The sequence below is a fragment of the Pelodiscus sinensis genome, chromosome 9, assembly GCF_049634645.1.
Source record: "Pelodiscus sinensis isolate JC-2024 chromosome 9, ASM4963464v1, whole genome shotgun sequence".
NCBI lineage: Eukaryota > Metazoa > Chordata > Testudines > Trionychidae > Pelodiscus > Pelodiscus sinensis.
Window position 1 is genome coordinate 34,007,300 of NC_134719.1, and position 15,481 is coordinate 34,022,780.

Consider the following 15,481-nt stretch of genomic DNA (forward strand, 5'->3'; position numbering starts at 1 on the left):
GAACTTTTTCCATTAACAATATGAATCTACTGCTATTGAATAGGCCCAGCTAGATTTAACCAGCTGGCCCTCTTACAAGAAACACTTAGGAACTATTTAATTTAGGAGATTTTGCTTCTCTTTTTTAAAAAAGAAAACATCTAAGAAATTTCCTCTGACAATGCATTCTGTAGCCCTCCTACTTCCATCTGTGAAGATATCTGGTATCAGAGCGATCAAACACTAGTCCCTGTAGAAATGACGGGGAACACAGGGAACAATATGGCCACGAGCACTCTTTCAGCAAGGAAAACAATGATTACTGGCTGAGATCCAAAAAGCAATTGAGACGGGTAATGTTCAATCTAATCTCTGAACAGTTTTCTTGCCAGTTTTTCAGATTGAGCTTCAATGGTAAAATATACCCTAAAATGATTAATAAATTACTGCTTGGAATTCATTAGCACTACAAAATGAAACTCTGCCAGATTGTTTTGGTACCTTTCAGAGACTAATGAAGTGTACTTTTAAACTGAGGAAAAACTGGCACTCAGAATAAGCTTTTTAGGAAGCGTCAAGTTAGTGAATCTTTAATCTTCCCCATTCTCTGTAAGGGTCAAGTTTACCCCAATGAAGAAACTTAAATCTCACTTAAAAGCCCTTAACATGTAGCTCAACCAGTCATGGAATCTCATGCAGGCCATATGCTAAGAAGCCTAAATTATCTCTTAGGAACAAGTCACAATGTGCCTGTCATTTCATCTGAAAAATGTTTTTGCCTGAAGTGCATTAGAAGTTTATCCCATTCATCTTTTGCTGTTAGTTTTAGTATGGCTGTCCCCTCTTCCTAAAAAGCGATATGTTTACAGGGCGTGTCCACTGTATGTCGCCCTGGTACATACTGGTTCTGCACTAACATCATTGACACTTATAGAAACTGTTGTGTTAAATCCACCCATTCCCGCTCTTACGTCATAAAAAAAAAAGACCAATTCATACAAACAGAAGTCAGCCGAAGGAAAAAAAATATTCCCCGCTTTGCCGTTTTGCTAGATGTCCAACTTTTTGGAATATATCTTGGACATATAGCAGGGATGCCCTGTAAAATATAGAGGGCATTTTAAAAATGAAGATACTTCTCAGGACCTCATAAATATGTTACAATTTCTCCATTTACAAAACCTTCGCCTGCTGCTCTTTCCCTACCTGAATGTACAAAGAACTCCTGCATACATCTGCACAAACAATTAACTTTAACAAAATTTGGAGACAGCACTTTCATTATATCCTTTGTCATTTTCATGCTTTAAAAAAATGGGAGACATACAAAGAATTATTAATAGCAGCACGTAGCACCTAATTTGCTCCAAACCCTGTACGGACATTACATTAGTCCTCCCCTACCTGTGTATGTGAGGTGTGCAGGTTAATATGCTTTTTTATAGCTCAATGACCTCAACAAAATATTATGCCCACTACTGTGGAAAATTCTCATTTTTCAGAGAATACTCCAGAGAAAACCAAATACGGAAAGAAAAATTTAAGCGCTTCAGCCTCGTTTTCCTCTTTTTTCCTTCTTCATCAGCCACTGCATTTCCGCTCTGACAAAAGTTTTTTTTTTGGGGGGGGGGGGGGGGGCATTGCTGCATGATGCAAGCTGCCATTTACACCCATCTCGGATGATTACACATATGTTCGTGCAGTGGCTCTGCCTTGTTGGACGCTAGGCTACACAAAAAGCACTAGTGAAGCCAGAACTAAAAGTTTATACAGTGACTTAAACTACAGTATATGCTTTACACTGAAATACAAGAACAATATTTATAATCCAATTAATGTATCTTATAGTTATGTGGTAAAATGAGAAAGTAAGCAATTTGTCAGTAATAGTGTTTGGGACACTTGTATTTTTATGTCTGACTTTAAGGAAATAGTTTAAGTGAGTCATAACTTGGGGATGTACCGGAGAAACAAGTCTCCTGAAAGGGTACAGTAATCTGGACACGGTGAGAGTCACTGCCCTTATGTGTCACCTGAAAGTGAGGATAGGCATTAGCATTACAATGCTGGCTATAGAAGTGCCATGTATTTACAAGCCAAGTATGCTAAACAGTCATTGCATTTTCACGCTTCCATGCAGATGATCCTTGCTAAAAGAGAGTGTTAATTAAATTTTTGACTCCTTAGGAAAGAATGCATGCTTCCTACTTTGTTTTATCCCTATTCTGCCATATAGATAGGTCATGTAGCAATCTCAGATAACCCAGCACATGTTCTTCATTTTAAAAACAATTTTCACTGTAGATTTGACAAAACACAAATAAGGTGCTAATGTGAGAGCTCTAAAGATAGATACAGCATTTGACCCAAAGTTTAAGAATTTGAAGTGCTTTCCAAAATTTTAGAGGACCAAGATGTGGAGCATATTTTCAGATGTCTTAAAAGAGCAAAACTCTGATGTCCGAACCACCCAAAAAGAAAATCAACTTTCTACTGGGGGCATATGACTCAGATGATTAAAATGAACATGTAGCAGTCTGCACTGTTTTTGATAGTTATAGAGCAGGACCTATCATCATCACGAATGCATGCCCTTGGAATGTTGGTTAAAGTATGAAAGAGCCTATGAATCTCTAGCACATCTGACACGTAAATATCTTGTTACATTGGCCACAATAGTGCCATGGGAATACCTGTTCCCACTTTTAGGTGACTTATAAACAAGAAAGCATTATCTCCTGCAAATGTAAACAAACTTGTTTGTCTGAACAAGAAATAGGACTGAGCAAACTTGAAGGCTCTAAAGTTTTACCGTTTTATTTTTTAAAGCTGTTTTTGTACACAATTGTACATGTGTAAGCTTACCTTTCATGATAAAGAGATTGAGTCACAATACTTGTAATGGGGAAATCTAAAATACTATTTTTTATAACAAATATTAAAATGTAAAAACAAAAAAGCGAGCATTGCACATTATGTACTGCGTTGTATTAGAAAACAATTTGAAAATGTAGAAAACATCCAAAAATAATTAAATAAATAGTGTTTTTTTAATTGCTTGATTCATTTTTTAAATCATTTGACAGCCTTAATAAAAAAAGGTTTTAGAGTTGCATAGGCCCAGACAAAGTTTTAGGCTCTAGTGCATCACAAAGAATATTCTGTCTGGAAAAAGATGTTTAAAGGAGAAAAGAAACGCAATAAAAATTTTGCTCCCTTTTGGTTATCAGTGGCAATTTTTTTCCCCTCAAACAAGAACAGTAAAGTTTCTTGAGAGGAAAAAGGACAAACTCTATGAACCTTTTTGCTGCATAATCTTCTAATTTCTTCACATCTCTCTCATAATTAACAGATGTATTTAGTTTATATTTCCCTGCCAGGTAAAATCCCCTTTTTAAAAAAATGCCTCTTAACAAGTCCCACACTGCAGCAGCTGTCAGATAATGAAACAATAGCTCCATGTTCCAAAAACTGTAACAAGTACAATGCACTTGTAATTGCAAACAGAAAACCAAGGGATACAATTTTTGTACTAAAATATATTTTTCCTCTAAATTAATCTGTCCTAATATATATGGACTGAGGAATTTTAAATTCCATTTATTTGATTATTAACCAAAGAAGATTTTAGAACAAAGAGTCAGTGTAAAACACACATCTGGCACAATGCTGGCACATGCAAATATTATTCCAGAGGAAAAGACAAGAACTGTGGGATCTCAGTAACAATTTTAATGAGAACATCATGGTAGTTATTGTTTTTTCCAACAGCAGATGCTCAGTTTCGGCCCATATTCCAATTTATTTTTGGTATTACTCCATGTGTACCCTAATTTCTCCTCCAGACATTCTTTACTGTTTGACAAACGTGGATTCCCTCCACGCTATTTGGGCAAACTGTATTATGGGGAGTTTCTCTAAGTGGTCATGTTAAAGAGAAACAAAGAGGACTATTGAGAAGATCTATGGAGATGGAGCTACTGAAAAGGCTCAAGTAGTTCTACTGGAGCTATATTCCACAGTACAGAAGGTAACATGGAATGCCATTCTTCACAGTTTTCACTCTTTCCCGCGCAGTGCCATGAACATGGAATCAAGTTATGGTTCTCTGAAAACAAGGTAACCGGATTCATGATGTCCATAAGATAGAATAAGTAAAGGCAGCTAAATAGAGTCTTAAACATTCATCTTAATATCTCTTTTGACACATTTCTTAAACCTGAAGGAGAGATGAAGAAAAGGCCAGATGAGGACGAGAAAAGGAAAACTTTCACTGAAATAAGGCTTAAGCAGTAAGAAAAAAAGGGAGCTACAAGAAAGGAAAACTCAGTCAGCACTCTTGCAAAAATAAAATATGCTATTTATGAAATGGGTGCATGCTACTTTGAGATTGTACCTTGAGATGGTGAAAAGGCTTGTGTATTCCAGTGACACAGAGTATGAATATAGTGCAAAATAACAAAACACAGAAACAATTATCTTAGCTTGGGTTACCTACTCCACGTTAGCTAATTTTTAAAACAGCAGTGAAGACATGGCACTTTAGCTTTTAACTTGAATTAGCAGCTCTCACAACTAATCTCTCCCCTATCAGCTAAAACTCAAACTTCTAGCCTGAGCTAAAAGCTAAATTCATGCATTTTCACCGTTATTTTAACCGGAGTTACCTAATGGGATTAGGTAACCAGCAATTAAATATACTACAGACATACCCAGAAAGCTATGCTAGCTGGCACTAACTCCTAGTAGGATCATCCAACCTTTGACCTATTCTTGGACAGGTCAAAGAATAGCGAGCAGATGAAAAGCAATCCACTGTTCCTCTCTGTAGAGGGCTGAGCAGTAAGTCAACATCCTAGCCACAGAAGTTACAGAAACAAAAGGCAGCCATTCCACTTAAGTATGGCAGAGCCTAGCATGTAGTCTACGCAATGTCTGACCACATAGAAAGTATTCAGATGGTCTGTTTGGTGTTTATAAGAAGAACTCCATCAGAGCCAGCTTTAAGTCACAATTTACCCCAAAGCACTTAAAATACGCAGGTAAGTGTTTCACTAAATCTGTGCTTACAGTCCTGATCTTACAAACAACTCCATCATTACAGGAGACTAACTGAAGCCTGTAACTAAGAAAATTTAACAATGGTCCTGTAGCACCTTTGCTCAGGTCTACACAGGGGAGTTATTTCAAAATATCTCCCCTTATTTTGAAATAACAAGGGGAGCATCTACACTACCAAGCCCGTTATTTAAAAACAAGGCATTATTTCCAAATAATAAAGAAAAGTTACTCACTTTGTGCAGTAACAATTGTTCTTCTAGTTGTGTGTCCCAGTGGGTGCTCCACAGTTGGTGTCAGGCTCATCCGGGCACCACAGATTGGAGACTTTGACAGTAGTGATTGGGCGGGCTGTGCATGTGCAAGCAAAGAGAGGCATTTCCGTTTTTGAAGTAGGGCGCGCAGCCCACTTTTCCTCTGTTTCTTCTTTGACACCCTTGTGGACTGCTATTATTGCCCGAAAAAGTGGGGAGGAGGGCAGGTAGTGGAGCACCCAGGGGAACACAAGTCTCGGAGAACAATCATTACCGCACAAAGTGAGTAACTTCTCTTTCTTCTTCAAGAGATGTCCCTGTGGGTGCTCCACTGTTGGTGACTGTGTAGCAGTGCCCATTGAGATGGACTGTGGCCTTCGATCAATTGCTACAGATTGTGGAAAGAACCATGTTGGCTACTGCGGTATCTGTTGTGGAGCATGGTGGAATAGCGTAATGCTTTATGAAACTGTGATAAGACTACCATGTCGCTGTTCTGTGTATTTCTTGGAGTGAGACTCCCTTTAAGAAAGCAGCGGATGTCGCCATAGATATGGTAGAGTGGGCCTTTGGTTTCGTTGGTAACACCCTATTCCGGAGCGCGTAGCACGTAGTAATGCATGGTGTTATGAGCTTTGATATGTACTGGGAAGACAATCTCTGAGATGATCAAAAGGATTGAGTCCTATCAAGATAGAAGGCAATTGCCCTTCTGACATCCAGGGAGTGTAATATGGCTTTTTCCCTGGAATGAGGTGGTTTTGGGTAGAAAGTGGGAAGGATTACTGGTTCATTAATATGGAATTCTGAGTTCATTTTGGGTAAGGAGTTCCGCCTGGTGGCAAAGAGTTCTATCTGTGGTCACCCCCATTGGTGGAACAGCTTGTGGGTGATCTGATCATGTAGTTCCCACTCGTGTTCTGTGAGGAAGTTGCGACTGAGGGTATCTGCCATAATGTTCTTGTCTCCAGGAAGGTATTCTGACAAAATGGTAATAGGTGGGGAGGTTGGAGGAATTGCTGTGAAAGGGATCGAATAACCATGGCTGACTAGCTCTAGGACCCACCAGTCTGTAGTGATTGTCCTGTGTATGTGTTGTGCGTTCTTTGGACCTTTGATTGGCAGCGTCAACCACTAAGGAGTTTGGTTGGGGGTGCAGGTAGAGAAAGTCTATGCCTTTAGATGGCACGAAATACTTCCTAGTGGCCCTTTTATTAGCTGGAGAGGACGTTGCAGGTGTTTGCCAGACTTCATCAGCTGCCTCAAGAATTGCTTCATCTAGAGGCAGTGTGATTTTGGACTTTGCAGTGGGCTGTAGATTCTTTAGGAGTTTGTGTGGTTTCTCCTGGGCCTCCTGACTGGTAGACACCCTTTTAAATAGGTACTGGAATTGCTTGATATCATCAGTGTATGTTGGGTCGTTTGGAATAACTGCTTCATCAGGAGCAGAGAATGAATTATCATTCGGTGCTATATCAGATCGGTGGATGATTGAGTCATCCTCGATCTGTCTTTCCTCTAGATCGGAGCCCTCAGATGGGTAATGTGAAGCATCTGAGTGCATGGAGGGCAGAGAACTTTGTGCAGGCATAGGCGGGGCAGTGGAGGTGTGTCATGGTGCCCAGTAACAATTGGGGGACCATTGGCTGTGATGAGTATCACAGTAATGCCAATCAGTGTGCCACAGGGGATGTTGGTAATGCGGTGATCTGTATGCCCCATAACGTGCATGTGCCCTATCTAGGGAGGAGTTTTGTGAGGAGAACAAAGCTCCCTGAATCCCCGTGGTAGGCACTGAATTGTGATAAGGATGGTGACCATGGCGAGCCCCTTGTTCATAGTGGGGATCATGAACAGTGTCATGGTGAAGGCTGAGGAGGGGACAAGGTCCTAGATGCCCCCCATCATGTCCTGGTGGCACTTGTGTTTTGCAACCTGAGGAACGGATGATGGAATGCAGGCTTGTGACCCACTGCCACGCTGGTCGGCACTTGTGGTGGTAGCCTGGGTGCAGCCGTGACCCCAGGAGATCTAAAGTTAGTGTGGGATACTAGGGGGCAGCTAGAGGTAGCCCTATCGGTTTTCTATGCCACCAGCAAATGTTGTACCGTAGGTTGGCAATGTGCTAAGGATCTTGAATGTGCCTGTGGCGAGCCAGGGCCCTTAATGCCAGTGGAGCCTCTGTCTCCACAGGATCCTTGCTAGATGCCCTTTTTGTGGTAGCTGATTGAGGGCTGTTCTGAGCACGTTACGTTACTGAAGAGGCTGGAGACTTTGCCATGCCTGAAGTGCCTGGCTCGTCTCCTTTGCTTTTTTTTTTTTTAAGGGGAGAGAGTTGGCTGGTGAGGGTCTAGGTTCTGAGCGTGTTCTCTGAGGTGAAAGGCTTGGCTGTTTGCCCTGAGAAGAAGTTGTGCTCGAGCCCTTATTGCTCTCCAGGGTTCTATCCATAGACCGTGTGCGCACTGTGAGCTTCCGTCCCTTGTGAGCTCTGGTTATGAGGTTATGGTAATGGACACATTTTGGAGGTACATGTGTGTCCCCCAACATATACATTCACTGTGGGCATCAGAGGCTGGCATAAATTCTCGACATTTGCCACATCTTTTCTCCTTAGGAAAGTCTGGCATGTCTCCCAGAAGTTATCTATAGCTGTACAAGCATCTGAGACTGTTTGTGGGTCGCTGGTTTCCATTTCCTTTTTCTTTTGTTTGATTGTTGCAACTTGCCACTGCGCGGCGATAAAAGCTGTCGGCGGCGGCTTTTTGTTGTTGTGTCTGTTTTCTGTGTAAAAAGAAGGTAGTCCCGAGTGCCTCAGGACTATCTACTTTGTTAAGGTGTTTCTGCTTTATCCTGCAGAGCACTCTGAGGAGGAGAGAACTGAGCTCAGTCTGTGGCCGAGGGCGGCGAAGAAGGAACTGAGGAGAAGCGGGCTGTGTGCACTACTTCAAAGGTGGGAGCGTCGCTCTCTGCTCGCGTATGCGCAGCCCACCCAATCACTGCTATCAAAGTTTCCAATCTGTGGTGCCAGGACAAGCCTGACACCAACTGTGGAGCACCTACAGGAACATCACTCAAAGAACGCCTACTTTCCATGAATAATAATGCTAATTTTGAAATAACGATTTCGAAATAGTGGTAGTGTGGATGCTCCACTGCTGCTATTTCAAAATAACTCCTCTCCAGAGTTATTCAGAGTAATTGCTCCCCCATGCTTTCTGGGGCTCTAAGTCGAGGTGGCACATCCACAGTAAAGGAGCCTGCCTCAGACTAATTTCGAAGCTTCCCCATAATGTGGACACTATTGCAAAATTGTTATTTTGGGGAACTATTGTTTCAAAATAACTTATTTTAAAATAATTTCCTATTGTAGACATGTCCTTTGAGACCAACCAAAAATATATAGATAATATCATGAGCTTTCATGGGCACAACCCACTTCTTCAGATGACAAATATGGAGCAAGAGGCACAGAGGCTCAATTATTAAGCAGAAAGAGGGGAGAAGAGGAAGGGGGGGGGAACCCTGTCAAAGTGTCCATGCTAAATGAAGCTAATAGAGTGGGCTGTGATTGCCTGATATTTAGCTTTTGATGCATTTGGGTGTTCAATATAATGTCCCATCCAGTTAATGTTTCTGTTCAAGCCATGAAAGATAGTGTCAAATTTGCATAAGACCACCAGTTCTGCAGATTCTCTCTAGCTGATTCCTGAAGTTACTTCATAAGACAATGACCACCTTTAAATCTATTAATCAGTGGCCAGGCAAGTTAAAATGTTCCCCAACAGGTTTCTGTGTGTTGCCATTTTGAATATCTGATTTGTATCCCTTAATCCTTTGTCCAATTTGGCCGATATACATGGCAGAGGGGCATTGCTGGCACTTGATAACATAAATCACATTGTGTAAGTGCAGTTGTATGAGCCTCTGATGTAGTGGCTTATGTGGTTAAGTCCTGTGATGATGTTGCTCATATAGAAGCATGAACAGAGCTGGCAATTGAGTTTATTGCAGGGGTGGGTTCCCCAGTGAGTATGTTTGAGGTGTGTTGTGTGGTTGCTGGAAAAAATGTTTCAGGGTAAGTGGTTGTCTGTAGGTGAGAACTGGCCCGTCCCCAAGGCCTGTGAGAGTGAGGGATCATTTTTCAAAATAGGCTGTAGATGGTTAATGATGCGCTGGAGAGGTTTAATTTGGGGGCTGTAGAGAATGACTAGTTGTGTTCTGTTATTTCGTTTGCTGGGCATATCTTGAAGAAGCTGATGTCTGGGTACTCATCTGGTTCAGAGATAGTATCAAATTTGCACTCAGAGCCAGATGAGCTCTTCATGTTTTCCAATATCTATGACACACTGGCTCTTGGTAATTTCTCCCAAACTCAAAATAACTTCCTATTGAAAACTTTTGCAATAGAAAAATAAACACTGCAGTAAAAATTAATCTTATTTAAGAAGGGAAGATCTGCCACTGCCTGCCAGTGTTACAGCCTATTAATTTCTCTCCCCAACTTGTTTCCTTATATAGAAGGACTTTGTTAGAGTCTATTGGGGTCTTGATTGCTTCTGCATCTACAGCATAAAGAGGCAGCAAGAAGTTCCTCTTGAAAGAAGGATGGGAAGATATAGCCTGTTTATTCCTGCCCATCATCACAGTACTTGAGGGCTCAGGTCCAAGGCTCACATAAATGCAAGCTCCCTTACCATAGATAAAGTATCAAATGGGACATAAGAAAGTAAATTGCTAGTAAGTAAATTGCTTCTCAGGCACAAGGTTATTTACAAGAACTAGTGAAATAATTTTAAAAGGACCTAGAGAAGCCATTTAGGAAGAAAGGCCGTTTTTCAGCTAAAATCTCAGAGAGCAGCTGGAGCCAGCATAGGTGAAAACATTTCTAATGGGGAATCTATGGATTAAGTCTGTAGCAGGCTAGTTACTAACTATCTCTCTCTCCGAAGCCCATCCATCTTCCTTATCACAATTGTGGCAATTCAGCACAGGGAGGGGCACTACCAAACACTGAAGAGCCCCCAGGTATCGCACAGTACAGGGGCCAGCTCCTCAGCCAACAGTAACATGACATTAATGGAACTATGACAATTTACATAGGCTAAAAATCTGCCTCACAGCTTCCAAATGGATGGCCATGGCCTCTGCAGAATCATAAGATGCAGGAAGCCCCCCTCCCCACACAAATCTCCTCTCAAATCCAAGTACAAAGTTGGACATGCCAGGAAGCCAACACAATAAGGAAAGTTTACACTTTCTCCTTGCATACATAACCACCTCACAGGATGATCAGGCCCTCAGGATTTGTAGCATCTGTTCTTTTCTGTTCACCTCCTTGAAGTCATTTCACAATGTTCCCCACTAAAAAATACTTAACAGATAGTAAAAGAAATGTGGCTTAAATCAAAGTCTGCAACCGATCACACTGGTAACTCAAGCTACGTCTAGACTGCAGAGCTTTTCTGGGATACCTCTGCAGTGTCCAAGAAACGCATCCATTTTTCCGGAACAGTTTCCGAAAAAGCAACCCTGTTCTTTCAGCATTCCTGTACTCCGCTCAGTCAGAGGAAGAAGGGATGTTCCGAAAGAGGAGCTTTTTCCGAAATTTAGCTCTGTGTAGATGGTCCAAATATCAGAAAAGCCTCTTTCGGAAAAAAAGCTGAAAAAGATACGCAAATAGCAGTTCACAATTTACGTATCTTTTTCTGACTTTTCTCGGCAGTCTACACATAGCCTCAGTGTGAATAGCGGTGTTCCTAAAGCTACAAAGCCAGACTTGCTTATGAGGTTATCCAAGAATGTACTGTTTGCACTTCTAATTATTTATGTGCAGTTCCGACAATGCATTCCAGGCTGCTAAATCTTTCTTTGTCCTCACTTCAAAGATAAAATTATTTTAAACAGCCAGGTAGTTTGGCAGCAACTCAGTACTCTGCCTTCAAAGAAGTAACAGATTTTCCATGGTGAAAAACATTTTTGAACATTTAAAACAGAGCTTTTACCTAGAAATCAAATATCACAAACAAAAAATTAAAAGAAGTTTGTTTGCAAACCAGAAGTAAGGTACAATTCAGGCAAGTATCCACAGACATAGCTGGGTAAAAAGGGACCCAGAACTGGGTGGTAGACAACCTCTTGGATACTGCATGGATCAATTCCGATATCTGCAGAATTCATATAACTATCTATGAACTAGAAAATCAACACACAGAACTTCATATGCAGTTTTACAGTTGAAACCTGAATTGATTATCCTTAATACTGTGATATCCTTCTCATTTATCTTTATGTTTTTAACCCTCATAGTATTCAAAGCACAATTAACGCTGGTACTCTTCAGAGGCAAGACTGGAAAAAAAAATCAGTAGTCGATTAAGCAGAAATAGAAAAGTCAGACTAGAAGTACCTCATTTTACCCATATCCAAAAGGCAACATTACTGAAGATAAGAGAACTGGTCAGCATCAGCAAATGTATGAGCAGTACGGAAGTTAATTTAGGCTTTCTGGGCTTCACAAAGAGATGTCATCTTCTCCTGAAACTTTACCATTTAAGAACATTAAAGGAGCAGAGGAACTCTAGCTGGGGGAAAATTCAGCGTATACCAGGTATCTCCTTAGAGAGGTGGCATGCTGCCCTCTGCCTCACTTATCCTTCACCTCAGGGACAAAGGAAAATACTTTTACCAATATCTTTTTGTATCTATAGAAAAGTTTTTCCAACAGAACGTTGTGATGTCATCACATCGCTCTGTGTCCTGCAACCCGTCCCCCTCAGCCACGCAGCCGCCTCCCTTCCCAGTGCTGAGTGCCCCAGCCTCCCCGGTGCTGGGGCAGGTGGCAGCCATGCAGCTTCCCTGGTCTCACCAGAGCACTGAGGAGGGCCGGGAGCCACGCACCCTCTCCCCTTGCGGGGGGAGGGAGTCTGGGAACCATGCACCCTCCCCCTGGCAGCTGGAGGCATGGCCAGGCCTCGGCCCCCATCCTTGATGGCCACATGTGGGGCAAAGAGGTAGGGGCAGCTTTAGCTTCTGGGGGGGAGGGCTGGGAGGAGGGGGAGAGAGAGGGAAGAGCTGGGTTGGCCTCAGACCCTCCCCAGTGTCTAGCGGGGGGAGCGAGGGAGCCAGGGTGACCTCAGCCCTGGGCCCTTCCCTGGCAGCCAGGGGGAAGAGCTGGGCCATCCTCAGTCCAGCCCAAGCCCCTGGCAGCCGGGGAGGGGAGAGAGCTCAGGCTAGCCAGGCCTCAGAGGGTTCTGGCAGGTGTGGGGAGAGAGCCAGGGCAGGCCATGGCTGCCATGCCTTGGTCTGGCCCTCCCAAGCAGCCCAGGGCAGGGAGACCAGGGTTGTTTACCCCCAGAGAGGGGGGTTGGCAAGCACAGCAAGTAGGGGGCACAGCCCCCTAATATGTCTTAATTATATTTCTGCTATCAGGAAAAATTGCACATAAAGGACTCAAGTTTGAAACCTTTCAGTACAGATTTCCTACGGATTTCAGAAGCCAGCCTATACCAGTGACAGTCCCATAGTTGAGATACTTTTATCCCTGCAGAGTAGCATAATATACATACCCAGACTTATGCAGTCGAGGGCAGCTTGGGTCCTGAGCAAAGGGAGGAGAGGAAAGAGCTCTGTGGTTCCAGAAGCGATAGGGCTGGGAACAAATTTCCAAAGCCAGTCCTTCATGACTGCTACTACCCTAGCCACTAGGAGCCCTGGGAGTGCAGTGACAGCAGCCATAAGTCCTGGGACTCCAGAGGCAATTTGAAGAGCCAACAGCTCCTTCCAGGGCTCCAACCACTTTTAGATAGTCCCTTGCATGAGACAACAGCATTCAGGTTACTCTTAGTCTTAAAGGACTGTCAGTTTCCACATGTCCAGTGTGCCTTAGATCTCACAGCAAAAACAATGCTTGTAGCTAGTCCTGTAATAAACTACCTAAATAAAAGGTAAACCTGTGCAGGTGAAAGGGAGATGGAGTACCTTGACTCCATGGCTATGCTCTTAATGGCAAAGAAGTTTATACTTGGTAACTGGTTGATGACATTTAAAATACAAAACTCAAAGCCAATTTGGGGTTTGTGTCCATCTTCTCAACAGTCTGCCCTAAGATTGGTACTTCCACTCGAGCCTCTGCAGGACAGCAGGAAACAGATCCCACAAAACCATTTCTAGCCCACCTACTCTCCCACTATATAGATTCACTCAATTGTGCTCCCTTCTGCCAGGGCAAGGGCAGGGAAGCATCAGGCTCCAAGCGAGGAAAAAGCAGCTGATAAATTCCTGAGCAACAGCAATATTTTTTTCCTGAAAATATCTTAAGCAAAGAGAAACAGGGAAAGGAGGAGAAAATAAAAGAAGTTTCAAGGTGCAAGGTCTGCGCTAGGGTGTGGGTTAGGGTTAGATTAGTAAATTAGCCCTTTATCAGAAGGACATGAAAAGGAACTGCCAATATGTTTAATAATAAGTAAAATGAACACGTCAGATGCACATACTGGCATTTTTAAAGACTTTTTTCCTTTTGAAAAGAGTTATGATTTCCTCTATTGAGCAGGTATCCCCTTTTCCCATCACACAATGGCACTTACAGCCTCATCTCCACATGCAAAACACGTTCACAGACAGACACACAAAACAGGCAAATCCCATATTGCATAAGATTACTTATAAAACAATGAACTCATTGCAGACTCTTGCATCAAGTACTATTCAATAATCAGAGTTACTAGTACTGACTGGATACTTAGAGGGTAGGTCACCCCTGGATTAAGTCCCTTAATGACTGAGGGCATTCTTGAAAAAAAAAAAAAAAACATTTTCCATGTAATTGGAGAAAGGAAGCCAGATTGCAATGTACTTTATTGCTTAGACATCTCTTCCATAATTGGTAATCTTTTCCACAATGAGGACATCCCAAATTTAAAACAAGTCATCTGTCCACTGTCCAGTCTCCCCACTACCTCATTTTGACTGACTGCATCTGTGTTTGCCACTCCCCAGTGGAGAGTTTTGGACAATATACTTGCAAGCAAGGAGAACAAAAAGCAAAGCAAAGGGTGCTCCACTAAAGAGAGAGAATTTTAACAAGCACAAATAAATTTAGTGGACATTTCAAAATATCACTTGCAGAAAATGCAAGTAAAAGTGCGTGTTTATATAGACTTGAACCTTCAGATCATTTTATTTCTGCATTTAGGAGAGGTTATAAAATACTACTTGAAAAGTATTTACATAGGGATAAATATGGAGTAGATCCAATCCCTATATATCGGAATGTACCTCCCTCGTCTATATCCCTTCCGGTAACTTTAATACACTGGTCACCATTAAAAAATTTTACACGCATCTTTTAAAATACACCACATAGTGAGTTTATAGCCATACTGAGTATAGGCCTTAAACCTGCAAACATTAAGTCTATATTTAACCCCAGCAACCCTATCCTTTTTGGAGGTTCTTTAAGCCTGAGCTAGCCTAAACTACTGAGGGGGTTGGTTTGAGCCTGTTTCAACTCAGTCTGGAACCGCAAACTTTGCAGTCAGGATACAGGGAAAATAAATAAATAAATAAAAGTTACCTGAGTGTTGATAGTTCTTAATTCCCCCAATAGATGGTCCAGTTCTCCTTGAACTGGCACAAGTGACTCGTTAAGAATCCTAGAATAATGTCAGTACAAAAGAACCATAGGCCCCCAGACGTAGTGACACAGGTAGGGCTTAACTGAGGGGAGGCTTGCAAGTGGACTAGGCAAACTTGGCTGCTCAGACCCAGGTTCCAGTCAGTCAATCAGGTTAACTACTAAAGAAGACACTCACTAGGAGCGGCAACAGCAGTGGTCTCTGCAGCCTTGGGAAAACACTGATGCACTATTTACAATTAACCCAGATTTGGAAGGATTTTTTCAATCCAGAAACTTAATACTTTTTAAATGAAATCTTAGATTCCGTACAAGTTAATGGCACTCACCCACACAGATTCCAGTCAGCACAAAGCAAGATGATCTTTTCAAGTCCTGATCACAGGGACTACCATAAATATTGCCACTGACATAATAAATCAGTAAGACACTTTAAAAATCCTATACAGGTAAAATTGTAACAAAATGAATGCCAGTGAATATTAACTATTTGAAAACTCTAAAAGATTCTAACAGGAACTGTAAGCAAGAGCCCTGTGATAGAAGCAGTGTTATTTCT

At 42.1% G+C, this 15,481-nt stretch overlaps 1 protein-coding gene across 11 annotated transcripts in view; it reads right to left on the reverse strand.

Annotated features, from left to right (window-relative positions):
• The window catches only part of TGFBR3 (transforming growth factor beta receptor 3), a 196,372-nt gene that overhangs the window by 156,819 nt on the left and 24,072 nt on the right, over window positions 1-15,481 (reverse strand). The window lies entirely within an intron of this gene.